The following is a 22779-nucleotide window of genomic DNA, read 5'->3' as shown; positions in this document are numbered from 1 at the left end:
CTGAATGCAGCAATTGTAGCAGCGTCTTAAGCAAGAAGATCGAGGTAACATAACCTAACCACCACTCTGCCAGTGCAAGAGGGCGTCCTACAGTATGTTGTCAAGTACAATATGTAATGATGTTTTAAAGGGACTCCGATGATGGGGCTCTCTCACTGCTTTCCTTTAGGCTATTCCACAGCCCAATAGACTTTGATCTGGGAAGGGTTTTCTTCTAATTTTCAGCTTAAAATTTATCTTGCTGGTTTTCACCAACTCCCCTTCCTCCTTAGAGACTGTGGAAGTTAGAAAAGCACTACTAGATGGCCAGACAGAGGTAGAAGGTTGGGCTGGAAAGAATAAAATAGCAGCCCAAAACTATGATATTTGGGTTTCAGAACAGTGTGGGGTTATTGTTTTAACATACTAGTGTCCTTCCTGTCCAGCTTGCTTTGGTCACAGCTTGTTTCACACGGGTAATCTCTGAAAACTGATGCTTTCCCCAAATGATATTCCTATAGTGTGAGACACTGTGTAGTGAGAAATAAAAATGTATCACCAATACTAACCACAATATTCCAAAAGCAAAGTACTGGCATAGTCAGAGATGCACTTCAAAGAGCATAAGGGAGGGGACAAGAAGAGTAGGGAATTGCCTGCCCTTGGATGTCAGACCATCAAATATCATTCCATACTGAAGAGGAAGATAGCTAAAAACCAACAGCTGCTCATAGACCTGAACAAGATCATTAGCACTACAGTCACTTAACTTTCTTTGGTGCCTCAACGCTCCATTTCTCTCCACTTTATGCTTTTTTCACCCTTCACTCTCCTCGTCTGTGGTGAGCCCACTTGCTGTCTTTAGACTGAATTTTAACAGCTGTGGCAAAATTAATTTAGGGAAAATGACACCCAAACCACCATTTTCTATCCCCTCCACCCCCGTGTGCATTTTTTTACCATGCTTGTCACCTTAGTACCCCGTGCCGAATGATCTCTCCACTTCCCCGCCCGGGTTCATTCATATGTAGTGAGCAAGGAGTTACAGCAAACAATTTGATTTTCATCCAAATGCTGAAGGGAATCTGCGATCACGAGTCAAAGCATATCTAGCACTCTGGAACTTTGGTTCAGAGATGCACCCAAAAGTCTAGATGCCTAATCAATGCTTATCTGAACTCTAAGCATCTCTTTGGCCAAATCCATTCCTGGTGTAACCCACTGATGTCAATGGTGTTGCACCAGAAATGAATTTGACCCCCTTTTTGTCTGCAATACAGGCTAGAGAGGGTCTTGAAAAAACTGGGTTGGAATCTCTTTTGCAAGATTTCTGGTACTGCTAGTTAGAAAAACAGCCTGGGAGTAGCCATTAATGTACTGTTTGAGCATTTCCAGCTCTAATCTTGGCTGAATCCCACAGACACACACACACACACACACACACACAAAATAGGATATTGATTTTAAAAAAAAGTTAAGGATTATTAACAAACACAACATGGTTTAATGGGTCTTATTTTATCTAAAACAGCTTGCTCATCACCATGTGTAATATTTTTATAATATGACTGCACTGAGAGGATCAGACTAAATAAAGCTATTTCACCCCCCATTCTTCTATATCACCTCATGAAATACTAATATACTGGCTTTGTTTGTGTAACCCTTCTGCCAGGCCGAGTTGATAGCAGCAAGGGCCGGGTTCAGTACATAGGGGTCCCCTCCCAACAGCGTAACACAAAACCAGCTCAAGCCCCCACCCAGTGACCTGGGAAAATCTTACACACACCCCTGGGTGCTTCGAAGAGGCAATACTTCCCCTCTTGCAAGCACAGCACAGAGTCTTGGTGTAGCAGAAAATGTTTAATATCATGAGGTAAACGACATAGCATTAAATTGGGAAAACACCACAACTAGAGTTTATAGACCAAACCACGAGCGAAGACCCACCTCAGCAAATTGGGCCGTGTCCTTTCCCATTGGTTCTTGAAACCAGCAACCCAAAAATCACCCAAAGTCCCAAAAGTCCAACACCCCCAAAGTCTCTTGGGTCCAGCAACCCAAAGTCCCAAAAGTCCAACAACTCCCAAAGTTTCTGTCTCTGGTCAGTGCAGCCCCAGAGTTCAAAGGGGGAGGGGCGCGCAAGGTGTTAAGGGGCACCTTCTGTGATCCGAGGCCGACCAGCTGCCTCTCCGTGGGGTTCCGCCGCAGCCTTCACCACGAGCTGCCCCACTCCACCAGCCGTCCCGTGAGCCGCTCCTGCCATCCCACGAACTGCTCTGCTCTACCAGCTGCTCCGCTCACCGACCTGTGAGCCGCTCCAGCCGTCCCCACAAACGGCTCTGCTCTGCTCGCCGTTCCTTGGGCCGCTCCAGCCGTCCCCAAGGCTCCGCTCTGTTAGCTGCTCCGCCAGCCCCTTAGCAATATAGCTTCAGGCTCCCCCACTAGTTAACACAGCACTCAGTGATCTCAGCTCTTAGTAACTTTAGCTCTTTTGTGATTTCAGCTCTTAGTGATTTCAGCTAGTAGTAGGGGAGCCCCAGTGCTGGTGCACTATTGGCCCAAAGTGAATTCAGCTCAGCAGCCTGTAACTAGACTCCTAATAGAATCAAAGTTAGCTCGGATATTCAACAGTGGAGAGAGGAGGAGGTGCAATTGGTGTTTCAGGCTCACAAAAGGGGCCCACACCACCAGGTATAAATACCTGACCCCAACCTCTCTTAATTCACTAAGTTTTGTAACCCATGCCCCTTGTCAAGCAAGTGCTACTTAGTTAATGGTGAGTCCTTCTGTCATACAACAGTTCCACTGGCCTCGATTCACAGAATCAGGGTAACATAACTTTATTCTTCCTGCCCCAATAACAGAGAAACTGGTGATCCCACACCAGCCAAAGTAACCACTTTCAGTTGCTGTTGTCTCATGACAGGCAGGTGGGTGTGCCTATGCAAACAAGATCAGCCCCTGGAGTTCTTTTCCACACTCGCCATAATTCACCACCAGATGTCAGGGTAGAGTTCATCCTGACTGCTTACATTTGCATCAATCGGTGAATGACATTGCCTCCTAGTGACTGGCCCACAGAAACAAAGAAAGGATACTGTTGCTACTGATGGAACCCTGTGTCCTGGGAGTTGAGGGACAAGGATTTTAGCTGTGGTTCCCCACAAATGTGTGCGATTTATATAGCATTCATATTTGTGGGCTGTAACTCATGACTGTTGTGGTAAATCTCAGACATTTGCTCTAGAGCATAATATTGTGGTGCTAGCAAAGAGCCAAACTCTGCAAGTGCTTCATGAGCAGAGTTCCAGCTGACTTCAGTGTGACTTCCTAGATGATCTGGTGGTCCCTTCTTGCCATAAAACTCTATGGCTGTGTGAGTGTTTATAGATTCAGACCCAATGTGACTGAAATACAGCTCTTGGGGGTTAGAAATGGCAGGCACTGGGGGTCATTTCTAATTACCTAGTTTGGAAAAGTGTGCCCTGATCATCTAAAAGTGTGCCCTGATCATCTAAAGTTTGCCAGCCTGAAATGAAAGCACTGAGTGTTAAGGTTCAGCAGTGGGAAGGAAGCATGGCTAAACCCAAAATTCTGTCAGGTGACCTGATAACCGGCTCCACCATACGTGCGGTATGTGACTTTGGGAAGATACTTAACTTCTGGGCCTCCATTTCCCCACACCTAAAATAGGAATAGTGATCTCATCCTTCCCCCCCCCACCCCACCCCAAGAAAAAGATTTAGTGAGGATTAATTCATTAATATTTGCTAAGCACTTTGGGAGCCTTGAATAGCACATGTACCAGGAGTGTGAAGCGTTATTACTGCAATATGGTACCGGTGTCATGTCTCAACACTAGTCTAGAAAAGCCCAGCGTGCTATGATGATTTTGGCTTGGGCAGTATAGTTTACAGCAGATGGAGAAGTAATTGCTTTCATTTTCCTTGGCTGAGAGGGATGAAATCACCTCTTTTGGTTGATAAAAATGGTTCCTAGCACATTTAAAATGGGATAGCTTTGGGATTTATATTCCTATTTCAAGTGCAGGATAATGCACACCATGCACCTGACAACCTTTTTAATACAGAGGCTGCTGAATGGCCATATGCAGTTCTTCCTGCACCTCCAGAATTTTCTCCAGCTGTCATCCCTTGTGTTTGCTTTCTGTATGTATCCACTCACACACCGGCACCAACTGTTAAGCCTTGAGTCTGGTCTTTGAAGTTCCTTGTTGATCATTCTCTCCACCTCAGTACTGCTAGATTTCAAAAGGCAGCACTCTCCAGGGGTTAGGAATGACCATCATCAGCCTCACTTACTTTGACAGATGGGACCCAAACTCACAGCTAGGGTATAAAGCGTTCATTACCATTTCCCCTCATACCAGCAGCCCTGTGAGCCGTAAAGCAACCTCAGCAGTATTTTTACAACTCGGAGAACTGGTTAAACTTTATATCTTCTCTGTGCATAACCATCCACAGGGAACAGACTCACTAAGGCAAGACGAACAACAGAGAGAATAAAATACACATTCAAAGAAAGAAAGAATCTCTTTGTATGACTATGATATGCCCCAAACCAGCATGGAGACTGTTCAGAAAAGGGTTGAATTTCATCAGGAGTTCGGGGAAGAGTTTTGGCTATGTTAGATTATTAGTAGTGCTGTTCCAAAACAGAATTTCAATCCTGTGGGATATTCCAGTATTTCAACATTTGTTCCAAAATTGAAATAGTGAAAGTCATCGAAGAACAGGAGTTCAAGAACATTTAAATATGGAAACATTTTTCAGTCAAAACAAAACATTGTTTTAAACTTTTCCAAGAAAATACACACACACACACACACACACACCACCCTACTTCATCAGAAAAATTATTTGGTTGAAAAAATGTTTTACCAGCTCTATTTATTAGGTAGTTATGCCCATCCGACTGCCAGCACACAATAGTTCCTTATAGTACATTCAATTTATTTCTATAAACTTCTTCATTAATATCCAAGCAACTTGCAGACATTAACATATTAATTCTTTACCTCACTGTAGTGTTGTGAGAATTATTATCCCCAGTTACAGATGGGAAACCGAGACACACAGAAATTAAGCAACTTGCCCAAAGCTACACAGGAAGCATTTTGCAACACCAGAACATGAACCCAGGTGTGGTGTTTCAGGAATCCCAGACAAATACCTTATCCACAAAACCATCCTTCTCTCTCTCAAGTGTTTTGTCCACCTGAAAATATCCCACAAGATGGCATTGCCAGCTCTTCCCCTTGGAGATTATTCCAATCTAACAGATCTCACTGTTAAGATAAGTATCCCGATGTATAGCCCTTTGCTTAATGTTTAATACTAGTCAAAGCCATTGAATTCAATCAATATTCATTATTAATTTAGCCTTTACTGTATTTGTATAGCAAATGATTTGTGATTCTATTCCGATTCAGTCATACATATCAACCGGTCATAATTATTTGTCAAATAGTTTAGAGCGAATTTTCAACATGATTCAAACATGGGGTAATGGTATGGACAACCTTTGTAAAGTGTTTTGAGAGCTACTAATGAAATGTGTTATACAAGAGCTGGGTACTAATATCACTAGTTAGAATATGCTTTTCATTGTATGGAGTGGTTGGTCACCTAAGTCACGAGGTATATTGTTTCTACTTCCTGACTGGATGGCTGATGCCTCTGAAAAGGAGAAAAAAATACAAAACAAGGAAGTGATCGGCCAATAATCACTGGGCAAGAGTTCTTGAAGCTTTTAGGATTCACAAATATTTTTTGTGAATGGAGTTCAGTCATCTAGATGAAAAATAAGATAAGGCTATGAATCATAGTGAACCAAACATGTGGAGTCCCTTCTGGAAGCAATGCAACTCAGGAAAGAGATTCTGGAGATAAATCTAAGTTTCCAGGACTTTAAATTTGCTGCAGAAACATGGCAATCAAACAGCTTTTTAAGGCCACAAGTTCACTGTTCCCTAAGCAGGCAATGCAAGTCATGTTTGGGAAGAACAGCTTGGCAGAAGAGTTCACTGGTATTTAATATTACAGGTCAATAAAAGCAGATAGATCTACTAAAGTTGATATTTTTTAAATAATCTCATGATTTATATAACAAGGACTTTTATGAAATTTCATTTTTAGACCAGCAACATGCCCATTGCAGTTCTATGCTAGTGCAACATATGGCATTAAGAAAGCAGTGAAAAAATATTTTCCCCAAAGAAAGTTAGATTAAAAGCGTCAATTAAAATCTGAGTCCATAAGAGCAAGAGAAACAGTGGGGTCTAGAGAATAGTGAACTGGAACTCAGGAGATCTGAGTTCTGTTCTCAGCTCTGCCACCAACCCCAGCTCAGGCCCAATCTCTAATTGTGTTCGTACAGTGCCTGGCACAATTGCCACCCCCTCCAGCCCAGTATCAGCTAGATCACTAAGGTGCAAACTGCAATACAAAAAATCATCATGTTACACTACCAGAATGTGTCATGTGATAGGATCTGACCAGTGAGCACCGTTGGGATGAATGCAACAGCCATTTTGACTAGGGTGATAATGGTTTGGGGTTTATTTATTTAAGTCTTAGAATTGAGCTAGTCATTGTTACCTTAACTGTTTTTCATTTTGCAGTAGGGAACTGAGGCAGGGTGAAATTGATCATTGTGCAGAAAGCCACAATGAGGCCTATGCACCACTTTAGCTCTGTTTTGAGGGCACAGGACAGGTAGAACTCATGCTGGCCCTCTGCACTGTTGTGAATTTCATCTTTCAAGATCCTGGGATATTAGTGGAAGGGCATCCTATGGCAGTTTCCACGGTCAGACTCATGGGCCCTTGTTATGCCATTTGCAGAATCAGGCAGGAGGAGGATTATCTGTATGTATTTTTAAAAGTGCAGTGTGCACATATTCAAGGTATTTGATTGCTAGCACTTATAAGCCTATCAATGCCACTCTGTTAGGAAAAGCATAGACACAAGATACGGTATATAGATGGGCCTGTCATGTTTTAAAGGACCTTTCTCATGTTAACCTGGAACCCTGTTGTCAGGTTTTACTGGGATTGAGGGTTTTTTTAATTGTTATTAACAACTGGTGACTAATCTGAGTCCTGATGATAAAAAAAACCCTTTATGTTCAGAGAAGGGAAATAAATAAATAAGCCCATTCATTCCACTTACTGATTCAGAAAGGTGAAGGAAAGATGGAAAGGCTGGAAATAAAGGAGAACACACAAAGGGCTTGAATACATTTGTATACAAACTTAAACCATTAGAAGTGACAAATAAAACAGCCCACAATGGCTCAGGCAGGGAGGAGCTGCACACAAAACAGTGCAACTGAAAAAAAGTGAGGTCCTAAGCCCTTCTGTATTTTAGCCAGGTCTCAGACTATGGTGTTAGGGACCATATAAACTAACTTTCTTCCTCCTGTCCTATCAAATTTCCTTCTTGGTCCCTCCCCCAAACCCTTTCATATCTCTAACCTGTGATTGATCCTCCTGCTTTTCTGACCAGCTACCAATCTGGCCTTCTCTTCACCAGATCATTCATGTGGTCACAGCTCCACTGTGCCTACTGGCCCATGCGTGGCTCATTACAAAGGCCCTGGCCCTGCAAGGAGCTGTGTATCTCCTGAGACATGCTAGCACCTTCAACTCCCACTGACTTGAAGGCAATCAGCACCTTGCAGGATGGGATCCAAGAGACTACAGAGCACAGGTGTAATCAGGTCTCGGGAGGGAGGGAGGGAAGGAGAATCACCTCAGAGAGCGCTATGGCCCCTTTCTGCAGTAGCTGAAGCTTCTGAGTGGTCATCAGGCCCATCCTGAAGATGGCAACACTGGAGTAATCTAACCTAGAGGCGAGAGACAACAGATCTGGCTGCTGTGGCAAGGCCCCCCACATCCACAAGGAAAGGTTGCATTGTCCCTGACAAGTGTAGGTGAACACAAGTGCTCCTGGTTCCTGCTGCTACTTCTTGGTCATGTGAGATTATAAAATACCTACATACATCACAGTGGTTTTTCCTCGAGCACTGAGATTTTTGGAGCAATAGGTGCAGGATATTTGGGTCAGAGGGAGCCTGCAAAACCCAACTATCCTAAGGAGGATTTCACTTCCACAAGAGATGCTGTTTTTTTATTATTTATTTTCTTTTATTTTTTAAAAAACTGAACACTTCTAGCACAGATAAGTCACTTGACCTTACTGGTGGGAGAAAGTGCAGGCCGAACTTTCAGAGCAAGGAATCAATGTTGTACTGTAATTTAAAAACCAATATACAGTAAATATCAGGCAGCAGCAATGTTCACTTATATCTGAGATAATTCACACAAAATGCCAGTCAGCAGTCAGTTTAGGAGACCTATCAAATTGTCTCCACCCAAGTAACTTATGCTCTGTCAATATGGTTTTTTTTCTGGGTCTCTTTTTGATACATGTGTTTAAAGTACAGAATGTGCAGAACTGTCTGATCGTCGGGCATATAAACCTACTCCCAGTAATATGCATGGAGAGAATGGGATCAAATGTTTGTTGAAATGATTGGGAAGGATTTGTTTTTTTATCTCTGAGGAGGCAGATGTTTGTTATGGGTTGTTTTCAAACCAGATAGAGCACATTGAAAGAACCATGACACAGGATTTCTCAGTTTCTCCCTTTGCCACTTAATTGCTCCTTGTTTTCATTCAGCACCAGAAGGTCTTTTACTGGATCCCTTATTAAATCTACATGTTGACAGCTAAAATCACTTACAGTGCAATGAGTATCTCCTCCCCAACACACGCAGATGCCATCCCCCCACTAATACCAGAGCCCACCTCTTCCTTGCCCACAGATGACTATGTTTGAAGTTATCACCCTATTTCCCTTTCCTCATTCCCATCAGCAGGCAGCCACAAAGGGAGGATCGTTATTTCTGCTTAGTATGTTGTTTACTTAACCTCATCTGATGCATGGCTAGAGAACAGCTAAGGAATCTGCATATCTGATGCCATTTTGGAGACTCTGCTATCAGAGGAGATGAATGCAAGTTATGATACGAGGAGTGAAAGATCAGATCACTCTCTCACCTACTTCCTATAGCTCGGCCATCTCTCAGATGGCTACTTCTCCAATACCTCTCACCCCAGTCCACATGATGTGTGATCTTATTGCTGCTTTTAGAAGTTTATCCTTTACCCAACAGTGTGAAAATCAAAGGGCTCAGACAAGTTCTTTAGAATCATCCAAATGAAGCATTGCAGGATCTCGTCACAGCTTTGTACATAAAGTGACCATCTTCATCTCTGATATAACTCCACGGGCTTCAAGGGAAAGATTTGGCCCAATATTATCCTGCAATGAGCTTTCACATACTTTTTTTAAGTGGCTTTTCAGCACAACAAAAAACAAGTGAAATGCAAAAGCAGTTCATAGCCATCATTTACTTTCTACTGACCTCATCCTTAATCCTGCTTTTCCTTCTTGTTAGACACTATACTGACATGGACTGGGATGCACCAGTCCAGCCTCTTATGTTGTAACCAACCAGAATCCAAGCCTCTGGATTTGACTGCTATTCCAGGGTCTCTCTCCTTATCTTACCCCTGCCCATCACAGCTACTGTGACAGCACAACACCTGCTGGTAGGATTAGAAGCCAGCTCAGAGGAGTCATGCCCAGGGGCCTTTTAAACACCGTATTATAGACCTTATTGTACTCATAGTTACCACATCCAGAATTCCAGCATCCATACCAGCCATCCCTTTAGCAGGCCTATTGGCACTTAACAGGCACATCCAGTTATGCCATTAGCTTTTGTGAGCTGAAGCAAGAATTCTGAAGGAAGACTTCCAGAGCCACTGCCACCTCACAGAAAACTTTGGCAAGACAATTCTGCTTTAAATGCCTGATCCTGTGAAGTGCCAAGCATCCTCACTCACCTCCTTCTAAAGTCAATGGCAGCAGACTGAGCATGGTATCAGACTCTTTTCTGTGTCTCTTCTCTCCTGTTTTTAATAGACATTTTGTATGGGGAGATGCTGTTTGGTTGGCACAGGTTCATTTGTTGCAGCTACTACCCAACCTGAAGACAAAACCCTCTATTTCTGACAGTTTGTTGCAGTGGAGATGAGGGTGTTGTCATAAACATTCAGGTGGGAAATAAGGCAGTAGGAAGAGATTGGATTCCGAAGTAGTGTTTTTAAAATCCCATTTCCATGCAGACAGAGAGAGGGGGAAAAAGAAAGCTGTTCCTGGAGAAGTAAAGATGTCTCTAAAGGACATATTTTTCAGTTTTCTGTGCAGCCTCATTGTGGGCCTTTTAATGACATGTTTACATCTGCTAGTTTCACACAGGGCTCTGGCAGCCTCCCAGACAGAAGGTAATTTGGGTTATTAGAATCAAAGAACCGACTACAATCCCCCTCCACCCAATGTGGAGGCGGGCTATATGGGAAAGTGACAGCTGGTACCAGAATAAGTGTTTTGTCACACTGAGGTTGACTTGATTTTTTTTTTTTAATTATTATTACAGGGCCCTGTGCTGGTAGCCCACTCTGTTTCAGGGGAGGCTAGCACTGTACAGTAAAAGTGGATCAGCACCTTGCCTTTATTTATATATCTGGGCCATGAAGATATAAATCCAGACAGTTTAGTGGGAACCTTGGTCATGATAATCATGGAATCATAGGACTGGAAGGGGCCTCGAGAGGTCATCTAGTCCAGTCCCCTGCACTCACGGCAGGACTAAGTATTATCTAGACCATCCCTGACCGGTGGTTGGAGGTTTTCAAGAGCAGGTTAGACAATGATGGAGATTCCACAAGCTCCCTGGGCAATTTATTCCAGTGCTTAACCACCCTGACAGTTAGGAAGTTTTTCCTAGTGTCCAACCTAAATCGCCCTTGATACAATTTAAGCCCATTGCTTCTTCTCCTTAACTTCTGAGGATAGGACAACAATCTTCTCCCTCCTCCCCACAAACTTTTCTGTACTTGAAAACTTATGTCGCCTCTCAGTCTTCTCTTCTCCAGATTAAACTTCCCCATTTTTTCAATGTTCCCTCATAGACCACAATTTTCTAGACCTTTAATCATTTTTGTTGCTCTTCTCTGGACTTTTTCCAATTTGCCCACATCTTTCCTGAAAGGTGGTGCCCAGAACTGAACACAATACTCCAGTTGAGTTTAAATGATAAGTCAAACCTTAGAGGGCTCAGGGAAAAGGTAATGGGAAACAGTAATCTGCCCATTGCTTTTAGGTCACTGGTTCAAGTTGATAGGCATGGCTAGAAGTTACTATTGTCTGATCGTTTCTTGGTGGCCTTCGTAAGATGTGTTACTGCTTCTCAGTCTAGCTCCTAGTGGTCAGGCATCCACAACACAAAAAAAGAAAACCCTACTGAAACTAACCTAAGTGAGTGACATCCTTAGAGTCCCAGCAGAAATCCCAAAATGTGGACTGAATAAGGAATGAATCATCTTTCTAACCCTATATGTGACCTTTGTAGGTCAGGTCTGAGACAGTAAGGGAGGAGATTGCACTGCCACTGCCCATATTGTACTTTTTGGGTGGATAAATGGCAGAGTTTAGTCTTCAGGGCTGTCGATCTGGTACTTTTCTCAACATTAATTCACTTTAAAAAGATATAAAAAAATCCCCACCTACTCCTACTAAAACTTGATTATTTGAGTCAGCTTCTCCGGGCAGCTTCTCCACACACAGAGGCATATGGTCTTTGTATAAATACAAAATTCATTGTGAAGCACATCTTTCTTTTTGGCACACTCCCCAAAATGGACCTGTCCCTGCAGCATTTCAAACTTCAGACAGACAGACAGACGGCTCTTTGCAAAAGGACAGAGCGACATGATTTGTAAGGAATTGTCCAAGAGCTGTCAGCTCTGATCCCATCTCTGAAGAGCAGGGAAAACAGACGCTGCTGCAGCAATGCTAAGTGCGTTGTTTATATTTCCCATACGGGGGAAGCTAAATGATTAGGCTCCATATTTGAATTTACATAAGAATCACTAATGCTCGGAATAGTGGGAGAGGGTGAGGGCAAAGCAGCCAATAGTGGCTTGGAGAGTTGACTCTGTTGCTCTCTGCACCGGATACATTGGCATATTAAGCAGCACATAGACTTTACAGTATTAAGATGCAACAGAAAATAGTTGTACTAGAGAGGAGAGAACACCACAGTGTACATGAGCGAGAATCTGCATAGTCTGTATGATATAATTCATCTGAAGCTTTTTATATTAATCCAGCCTACAGAGACTTCTCCCCCACCCCCACCTCCATCCCCATTGCAATACTTCTCTTCCCAAAAACTGCTGGCTAATTTGGATGAGGTTTGGAGCCTCCTTTGCTTTACACGATTGTGATGAAGCTGGCTAAAAACAGTGTGTGTCAAATGGCACAAACCACATACGTGGCAATTTGTAAGCACTGCAAACTAATCACCCAAACAGTGATAACAGTGAAACTGTAACAAGCCTGAGACACAATGAGAGTAAGAGTAATTACCAGCCTCTCCCTCCTTCACCGTCCCCTTAAGTCTTCATTATAGTGTTCTCTGCATATAAACGGTCTCCACTGGAAAGTCAACACCTACTGCACAGAGGTATTTGAGATGGCATGGTTTCCCCCTAGGGATAGGAAATAACTGTGGTAATTGTGTGGTACCTGCTGGCAAGTGTTGACTTTGCAGTGGTGACTACTGTATTATAAAGTTAATTCTTTGTAGACTAATCAATGCATTTGTTTGGAACTGCACCAAATCTTAAGCTACTAATATTACGTCTTCCAGAGCTTGTCTCCTCTTTGAGTATAGTGCAAAGTTACCTTCTCTATTAATATCCACAATAAAATATGGAAAATAACTCTACCAGTCCTGGTGCCTCCTTGGCACCTCCCTGGAAAAGAGGTGAGATGAGCCAATTGCTGCAAAACCAATGTTCTTTGTTTGTTTTGGGTGTGGAGTAGTTGGGATTGTCACTGAGTTTCAGAATGCTACAGTACACTAGCTATCTAGTTCACATTTAGAAAAGGAAAAAAAAAGTATTTCAGTGTGCCCAGTCATTCTATTTGAACTTGCTGGCTACATGGTTGATCTCCACTTTTTTGTTTTTAAATTCTAGCAGGACAGTTTGTTGTATTATGTATGTGTGTGCTTGATATTACTCCACCATATCACTTACATAACCCCTCCCCCCAAAAAATGCCCAGCTTGTCAGATATTTGACTCCCTGCAAGAACTGGCAACATCGGACCAACATGACACGGCATATACCTGCCAAAGTACCCATCCCCCACCTGTCCACCTTGCCAGTCTTGGATGCCCGGCAACAACGGCATCATCCGTACCATCAACCATCGTGAGACAAGACACTGAACCTGGTTCCAGCTTCCCTCCTCCACCCCTCGTCTTCTTCCCCATCTGCTCCTTTACCTTCCATTCTTTCCTATGACATCTGCCAAGGTCCCTGTTCTTGTACTCTATGTTTTTATACACAGAGTTGATCTGTCCAGCAAAGTTCTTCCTTAGCTTTACAGGATTTATTATTCCTCCAGGAAGCGTAAGTGAGTCATATCTTACTCTATTTTTCAGTTTTGCCTCCAATCCAAACCAAATTCTTCTTCCCTCCAAACCCCTTTCAATTGGATCACGTTGGAGATTTTTTAAAAAAATGGCCATCAACACTAAAAAAAAATTCCTTTGAACTCCTTTTCATACCGAGAGGGAAGCAGAAACAAAACTAAGGTTCATTTTGCCACAGAAACATTATCTAGGCTAACAATAAAGTTATACATTTATCTAATGCTTTTAAAATCCATCACAGAAGGGTTCCCTAACATCAAAGAAGTGAGTATGTCTATAAAGAGATATGAATGTGTATCTATATAGATGTATAAATAACCTAGCACTTACCTTTGAGAAGTAACATTTATCCCTGGTTCGGTACAATAATTTCAGACAGGCACTTAGACCCTCTTTCTATGCCACGCATCCTTTTTCAAAAGGAGAGAATATCAGACAAAATCCTAGGTTGATCTCCAGCTTCCCAAATCGCAGACTAGCATTGCTGGCAGATGGAACCTGATTCAGTGAAGTCCAAGTGAGTGAATCCCTGAGACTCCTTATTCAGTAAAATCCAAAGCACACTTACACACACACACCCAAAAATTAGAAGTGAATAACTTGCTCTTTTTCTTGCTTGATTTAAAAACCCGTCTTGGAAGGCTAAGCAGCCTGCAGGCTTTTCAAGGATTTTGATCCCAGTGCATCCAGAAGTACCACATGCATTTTGGCATTGCAAGTCTTCACATTCATATTAGCAAGCTCATCTTGTGTGTGTGTGTGTAGGCACTGGGAAGGGGGGCCGGACAGGGGTGAGCGAGAGAGATATACACACACACACACACACATGCAGAGCTGGAAAAAGGAAAAACAGCAAACTGGAGTGATCTCACAAAGTGCTCTAGATGGCAGAGCCTGCACAGCTTGTAAGACAAGCAGTGTGGAAAAAAAAAAAAAAATCCACACACACCACCCTAGCAAGCAGCTTCAGGAATTCTTCTTACCTCTTCTGCCGATACAACATACAGCAAGTACTTTATGCTGCATAGGAACCCTGGCAGACAAGTCAATATGCTCTCACTACTTCTGAAATAACAAAACGTCCAAAGGGGGAAAAAACACCAAGGGAAAAAATAGATGCTAAAAATAAGCTATTCAAAATTAAAAGTGTCTTGGATGGCCGGGGGTGGGGAGGGAAAAGAATACTTGGTGCCAAAGGAGCATGCAAACCCCTGCTCCTAACACAGATTGGCTCTGTAATTATGTGGCAAAGCACTGCCTTCCTAAGCCATTGCATAATAATAGAATCGTAAGCTGGGCAGACACTGCCTGACATGCTAAATCCTCAGAAGCAACATTCAACATTTGTTGGCAGAAAGCATGTCAATTCTCGGGCGGGCGGGGGGGGAGTGGAGAAGGGAGGGAAGGGGGCACTTGGGGAGAGGTGAAATTTTAGAGAGAAACACAGGTTGTAAAGGGCTGTTGAATGGCAACTGTGCCAAAAATGTTACTACCGAGGTAGTTATAAAACATAATCTAATAGCACTGTCAGTTCCATTCATATTGTTTAATACTAGAGGAAGAATCTTTCCTTCATATATTTGAGTAGCTTCAGTGCCAGCAAGAGGAAAGTGCAAAGGGATTATTTTGCATGCTGCTGGCTGCAAGTAGTTCTTCCTTTGTACTGAATGGCATAGGAATATTTAATCATCATCAGCCGGGGCGTTGATAGCCCTTTCAGCTAACAGCCCCCCAAACCTCAACCGTGTATCATCTTTCTTCTGCTTCCACCACCTGGTGAAGTCTCTTATATGGATCTGGGGAAAAGCAGAATGCTGGATTAGAAAAGGGGCTGGGGAGAAGAGGGTTGGTTTATAATGTACTTGCAGGAAAGAAATACAAGTAAAGCTTTGCAGTGGCATCTTAAATAAGAATCACTGTGCCAGATCAGATCCAGGGTCCGCCTCGCCCACTATCCGGTCTCCAACAGTGGCCAGGACCACCTGCTTCACAGGAAGTGCAAAAAACTCTCTAACTTCTACTAAGAAGGCGGTGGCTTATGCCCTGGAGAATGACCACCTCCCCCCATTCCAATGACACACAAGATCTGAATCCACTCTCACGCTGGTATAACTTCAGTGAAGCCCATGGAAATACACCTGGTGAGAGATCAGAAACTGGTCCAAGTCATGAAAGGTGTGGTTTTCCACACCCAGCCATGCTGGTGGCCAGTCTGTCCATTGATTCTCATATGCAGAGGGCAATCATACAATGGGACCAGCAGAATCAGTTGCATAATATCAGAGGGGTAGCCGTGTTCGTCTGAATCTGTAAGAATCTGTAAGACTTCTGTTAGTCTTAAAGGTGCCACAGGACCCTCAGTTGCATAATAGAAATGGGTCTTTAAAATGTGTCCCCAAGGTTTCCAGCACAATCTTGTTCGCCTTCTAAAGTGATCGCAAAAGTCGAGGCTGTGCATCGGAGATGCTCATAGTGAGGTGTCACTGTAGACAGCTCTTCACCCCCTCAAATAGCCTCTTCTCCTGAATCCCTGGGTTGCCCTCAATACAGAGAGGTGGCCATAGCAGACACCAGGCAGAGTTTCCATACAGAGACGTTCCCTGTATAATATGCTGTGGGATCAGTGTATGTACTTACAGCAGTACAGTGAATACAGGAGAAAGAGCTGTATGTGGGATACATTTCACTTGTGAGCCCATGCTACACATGGTATAAATTAAGGAACTTCATGACTGGCCTCACTATTATCTATCTTCACTCAGGCAAAACGCCCATTGAAGTCAATGGAAGTTTTGTGAGTAGGGAAGGCTTTAGGATTTGGCCAGGTCTTTTCATGTATAGACCTCAAAGTATTTTATAAAGATGGGTATATTAAGTATCTGCAAAGAGCTGTTCTTCTTCCCCATATCTTTGGCGTCAAATCTAAACGATGGTTGAAACTCAATTTTCATTTGCTAGGAAATACCGACATTTCAAAATTTTCTTTAGTCCCAAATCAGAATGAAGAGTCAGTTTCCCGCAAAAATGAAAATTCTGAATATTTCATTACAGAAGTAACAGTACAACCTGATGAAAATGCTTCGGATCACTTCAAAGTCAAAACAATGAAGTTAAAATGTTGTCAGTATAAGAAAATATTTACTATTAATATAATATTTAAGTCAAAATGATAAATTGGGCATATCAAAACAAAACACTGATAGTTGGTCCTCAAAAATATAGACAAACATAATATGATCCTGAAAAACATTTGGATTTAATCTAATTAGCATTTTCTGTCAGAATTTTTCTGTCAGAAATTTTTGACCTGATCTAGATAGCAGCAGCAAAGTGGCAGCATGCGGAGACCATGGGCAGAACCATCTTCTATCTGTTGTATGGCTATACCCGTTCCCCCTGCCCACCCGTGCCCCCAAACACACACTTCTAAGAGCAACACCAAGGGGGCCCTGCAGGGAAACAACACCAAGATTTTCAATAATAGGTACCAAACCTAGAAATATCTAAGTAAGTGACCTGATGTTTTAAAGGTGCTGAGAAGCTGACTGAAGTCAATGCTCAGTTCTTAATCAGGCCACTTATTTAGATCCCTATAACATGGATTTAGGAGCCTGAGAGACACCAACTTCTGAAAATCTCGGTTCATGTGTTTCAAATGGAAAAAGTTAAACCAAAGCCCTAATCACATATGGTTCTTACAAAAGATGTGGCAGGGCAGCACAGACAGAAAACAGGTCTCTTGATGACTAATAACAGGACTATGCTTTCAAATCAGACCCCAAAGCACTAACCACAAAGTGTCACTGCAATGCCAGAAATCAATGAAGTCCATAAAAATCTCTCACCAGCTACCAACTGTGGCAAGGCTAACCCCTAATGGGAAAAGACATTCATACAACAGTACTGACCTAAAGGAATTTACTTGGACACTGAACTTTGATAATAGAGAGGTTTCTTGTTCAACATGCAATGCCAGATCTAGTGTCGACACCCAATGAAGGTTTGAATGAGATTACATCAGGGCAAAAGAAACAGATACTTTTTCAGCCACCAAGATGATTCCACCTGCTGCAAACATCACTCATCTTCATGAACATGCAGCTAACATGTGCTGAAGTTTTTGCCACTGTGATTGACAGTGCAATTTGTCATGGAGACCATGTGGTTCCACTTCCCCCATCCTAAAAAAAACCCAAAAAACAAGAAAAAACAAAAACCATAGAATTGGTCTGCATGGCCTTGAAGTGGATGTTTAATCAATGGCTCCAAACATCTTCATTTATTAGAGAATTGGTCCAAAAAACAAATCAACACTGGCTGTCTTGATAGAAATAGCTACATGGCTGTTATGAAGTAAACCCATCTACTGTCAGAACACTAGAAATGCTAGTAGAGATTACAGATTTCTTGGACATCATACAGCTGAGCAATTTATGAGTCACTGAGAGTTGTGCACACATAGAATATCAGGGTTGGAAAGGACCTCAGGAGGTCATCTAATCCGACCCCCTGCTCAAGGCAGGACCAATCCCCCACTAAATCATCCCAGCCAGGGCTTTGTCAAGCCTGACCTTAAAAACCTCTAAGGAAGGAGATTCCACCCCTCCCTAGGTAACCCATTCCAGTGATTCACCACTATCCTAGTGAAAAAGTTTTTCCTAATATCCAACCTAAACCTCCCCCACTGCAACTCACATGAACACACTAGCATAATATTTTTCCCCTATGGGTTTAAGCAACAGCTCTAGCCAGGGCACAAAACTGACCGTGCCATTCTGTAACAGGGTGACTGTTCCCTCCAAAGTGCCTGAGACTTCTGTAGCAGATGAAGGCCAAGGGAAGGGCAGAGGCAGGTGGTGAGAGAAAGAAAGATGGTCCTGGGGGAACAGTTAGTGCTTCTGGGGGTGAGAGAAGAGAACCTCTTTACTGTTCCTGTAAGGGCCCAGGATCAGGATCCTTGTAGGGGCTAAGGCACTACCTCAGGCCAGAAGGGTGCGCTTTGGGATGGCATCCAGCCACACCTCTCTTTTTCCCTGCAATTCATTAAGAGGAAAATCCAGTTCTCAAGTCTGCAGCCACAATGGTTCAATGCAGAACAAGTATAGTTCCACCATGCAATGGAAAGGACTGGATTCCAGGGAACTGGGCAGAGGGTGCACAGAGCTCAGCTCCGCAAGGCTAGTGGTGGTGAGGCACAGGCAGTGCAGGGCCAGAGCCAGAAGAACCAGTGTTGTATGCATCTTCCAGTACCCCGCCCCCCTCCATACAATGGGACCAGGATCAGATCCCATTTTTGCTCTATTGGGCAAGATTATTTGGGTTCCTACCAGGACTGAAGTGGACATGTCCAAAGTTTTATAAGAAGATTTCCAGCCCAACCCTACAGAAGCAAGGCATTCTGCTAAACATCCGGATAGATCATCAGTTGACATAGATTGTTATAGCTCCACTGAATTCAACTGAGCTGCGATGATGAAAAGAAGTTGAGAATCTGGCCCCAGATCATTTGGTTGTTTAGGTGGATTGAGCCCAAATTTTAAACCTTCGCAGAAATTCACCCATCACTATTCCCTTCTTCCTCTTGCCTAGGATAAGCCATGGTATATTTAAAGATGCACACACATTCACAGCCAATATCAGACACAGACTCATGCTACAAGGAGTCATGTTCCGCTGGTGGAGTTTTTCCCATTATAAATGATGTTCTAAAATGGGGCTCAGGTTTTCCATGTTTTTATTATCGTAGCACCTAGGTATCTAGGTCATAAATCAGGACCCCATTGTGCTAGGGATGGTACAAACAGAACAAAAAGACTGTCCCTGCCCCAAATAACGTACGTTGACATGGTATCTTTAAATCATTGGAATGTACCCTAGTCTATTGTGATAAAGGATCACAACTATCAGAGTTCTCCTTTAACTCAGTTAGTAGGAGTTTGTGTCTCATGGTTCCATGTTCAGTCTCCAGTTATGACCTTGGTATGTTGTTGCCATGATTTGTTACTAAAAAGAAACATATTGCAGGTTGCCTCTGCCAGACACATGGTTCACAAAATTAGAAAAGGCCACATCACTATTTAGAAGCATGGACAGTTTGACATGCTAAATCTGATGATGGACTTGCTCTATTGGTTTAAAGTACTTTAAATCCAGGATGGCAAAGATGAAAGAATACCGTGAAGTTGAATACTAAAAAGTTTTCAAGTACAGTTTGTAGATCCAAACAATCATTTTGAAACATTAACAAAAACATTAACAGCCTGGGGGTTCATTTAATTTCAAATGACTAAGATGATTATGGTCAAATTAGAAGACTCTAAAAGATGTTCTCAGATGCTCTGCAAGAAACATATAGAGTATTGTTTTTATCCTTAAGATATTCTCTCCAGGTTCTCTCTCTTCAGCCAGACCTTACAAACAGGAGGATGTGTGTGTTTCCATTCACAGTGTCACATGTCCAGATCAGTGGGTGAAAATTAATGCTATTTGAGTAATAGGCTTAAAGACCAATAGGGATCATTACAACCATCTAAATCTGACCCCCTACATAACACAGATCATATACTTTCATCCAGTGATTCCTGCATCAAGCCCATCCAGTCTTGATTTAAAGATTTCCAGTGTTGGAGAATTCACCCCCTTCTCTTGGTAAGTTGTGCCAATGGCTCATTACCCTCACTGTTAAAAATCCACACCATATTTTGTTAGATAAGCGGTTCTGGTAAATTGCCAAGAGAAGCTCAGAGTGGTAACAGTTACTGTATTTGAATTTCTCTGTCCAGCAAATGTGGGGAGAAGAAAAGTAGGTGTTTCTCCAAGACAAGTGGAGTTGTTTTACCTTGGAGTAAGAGTGCACTTTGACATCAGTACAATTTATTTGCTTGAAAGGCTTTTGTAATGGCCACCTGTTTGTGCACAGCATGTTAATCAAAGTGGAAAGCATCTTTGGCAATACTTCAATTCCTGTAATTTCTTGGGGAAACAACTACTTTTCTTTGCAGCTGGAGGCAACGACATCCTACATTTTGCCTGAGAGGGAACAAGACCTTGCCCCCATCTTGTTTACAACCCAAGACTTGGATTGCCCTCAACTGCTGTTGCCACCAGGTGCTCCTCATGCGCAGGCACTCAATGGCGTAAAGGCATAACACAGGAGTGTCGATAAGAGACTGATTTTTATTTCCTCGCCTTAGTCACTCCAAATAAGTCAGTGTTGCAAAAAAGGTATGTATGCCTGCCACCTGGCAGGGGATCCGCTGTCTGAAATAGCTCCTGTTACACTCATGTCACAGAATGGGATCTGTAGCAAACAAACTGCTAGCAGTTTGGACAGTGAAATTTGACTGGCAAATTCTGCAACTACTTCTTGTTTATGATCTGCTTCACTTTTCAATACTCAGGCACTATTCCAAATACAGCTGCATTTGTATTTTCAGCACTAAAAGGGAATGGCTAAATTTTCCACTTAAAAAAAAAAAAATCCCTAGCTGTTAAACCAAAACTACAGCAGCCATGACTGAAAAGTCAATATTTTCCAGTAGTTACCATACCACAGTATCTGATTGTGACAGTTCAGAATTAATCTGTTTATACGAGATTAATTCTAAATGTTATACTAACATAATATAAGCCCTGTCTAGGACACTTGACCAAGATTTTGCATGTTATTAGGCTTGAACAAAAGAGCCAGCAGTCTTGCAGTGGGGAAGATTAGATGGGCCAGGAAATAATTATTGTGTGGTAACACCTTCCAAAGGATTTTAAGTTTCAAAAGGGAGAGATACAAACTAGGTACTGGCACTTTAAAATGAGTATAGTGAAAACAAGATAAAAAAACATGTTTGAAGTGTTAGGTTTTGAGAACGTTTTTTGGGAAATAACACTAGATCTAAATGAGGGGGTCCTAGCAGATAATGGGAAAATGGTTATTGTGCAGAAGACAGGGCCTATCCCACCATCTACACCAGATGCTACATCTGATCCAACATCCCGTTGTTGAAAACTGAAGCAACCTATACCTGCATGCCTGAGTCACTAATAAATTCTGTCACACCTAACATCAAAAAGGGTAACAGACTATAAGGCATTTGGAGCAAAGGGGGAGGATGACATGATACTAGAGACTGTCCGTGATACGCTGCCAGTTAACAAACAGTAAGGGACAAAAGGGACAAGCTGGAGAAAAAGGATACATGTGCCAGAAAGATAAAGAATGGCTTATTCCCCTGGAAACCACATGAATAGTGTCTATCTAGAGTAGCTTTGGCAGAGTTTAAGGCTCGATTTGTCATCCATGACTTTCTTTTGTTTTAATCTGTTTTTCCCTATATATTAATAAACCTTGCTTTTTGTGAGATCATCAGTCTCAGATTATTTTCAAGATAAAGTCATTGCAATACATCCTTGAAAAGACGACAAGCATTTGCAGAGATGCAACCGTTGAAAGGAATACCAAGTAGAAGCAGGGAGATATTATTGCTGCAGTATATGGCATTAGTGAGACCTTACTAGAACGCTGTCCAGTTCTGGTGCCCACATCCTTTTAGAGTTCAGAAAAGAGTCTACACAAATGATCTGGCGTTGGGGGGCGGGGGGAAAATCTACCTTCAGTGAGAGTAGCTTAACAAAGAAAAATTTAAGAGGTATCTTGATCACGTTCCATAAATATCTACCTGAGAAGATTTCTAATAGTAGAGGGCTTTTAGTGTAGCGGACAAAGGGCATAACAAATTCAAGAGGCTGGAAGCTAAAGCAAGACCAAGTCAGAATAAAAAAATTATTAATACAGCACCTTAGTCATAAACCATTGTGCATAAAATTAAGATTAGAAATAAGGCTCATTTTTTACTATTAGGGTAATTAAACATTGAAAAAATTTACCTAGTGATGTGATAGATTCTCTAGAGCTCGGTGGAGAAACTGTGACAGCTATACTCCATCAGAATATGCACTTCCACTGAAATCTAAACATCTAGTGAAATCAGGTAGATTTATCTGGAATGTTATTTAGGAAAAACCCCAAAATAAGGAGTTCCAACAATGTTGAAATGGACTGTTCAAGAACGTTGGAATGGAACCGATTTTGTTCAGAAATAACTTTTTTTTTTAAAAATTGTATATTACACACTTGTACAAAATAAAAGTTTCAAAATCAAATACGTTTTTAATGACAAAACAATTTGGGTGGGGCTTTTTTTT

At 42.2% G+C, this 22779-nt stretch overlaps 1 protein-coding gene across 2 annotated transcripts in view; it reads right to left on the bottom strand.

The window, feature by feature from the left end:
• LRFN2 (leucine rich repeat and fibronectin type III domain containing 2) overlaps nt 1–14089 on the bottom strand; it is a 208616-nt gene extending 194527 nt beyond the window's left edge. The window contains exon 1 of one of the 2 annotated variants that reach the window (XM_054021511.1): nt 13912–14089. The gene's annotated coding sequence lies outside the window, so the exon portion shown is untranslated. Of the gene's footprint in view, nt 1–13431; nt 13517–13911 lie in introns of those variants that run through there. The other variant, XM_054021510.1, reaches the window with a different exon arrangement.
• Nucleotides 14090–22779: the final 8690 nt, after the last annotated feature.

The sequence above is a fragment of the Malaclemys terrapin genome, chromosome 3 (assembly GCF_027887155.1).
Source record: "Malaclemys terrapin pileata isolate rMalTer1 chromosome 3, rMalTer1.hap1, whole genome shotgun sequence".
Taxonomy (NCBI): Eukaryota; Metazoa; Chordata; order Testudines; family Emydidae; genus Malaclemys; species Malaclemys terrapin.
Note: the sequence above shows the minus strand (reverse complement) of the source record. Positions and strands in the feature narration are given on the sequence as shown.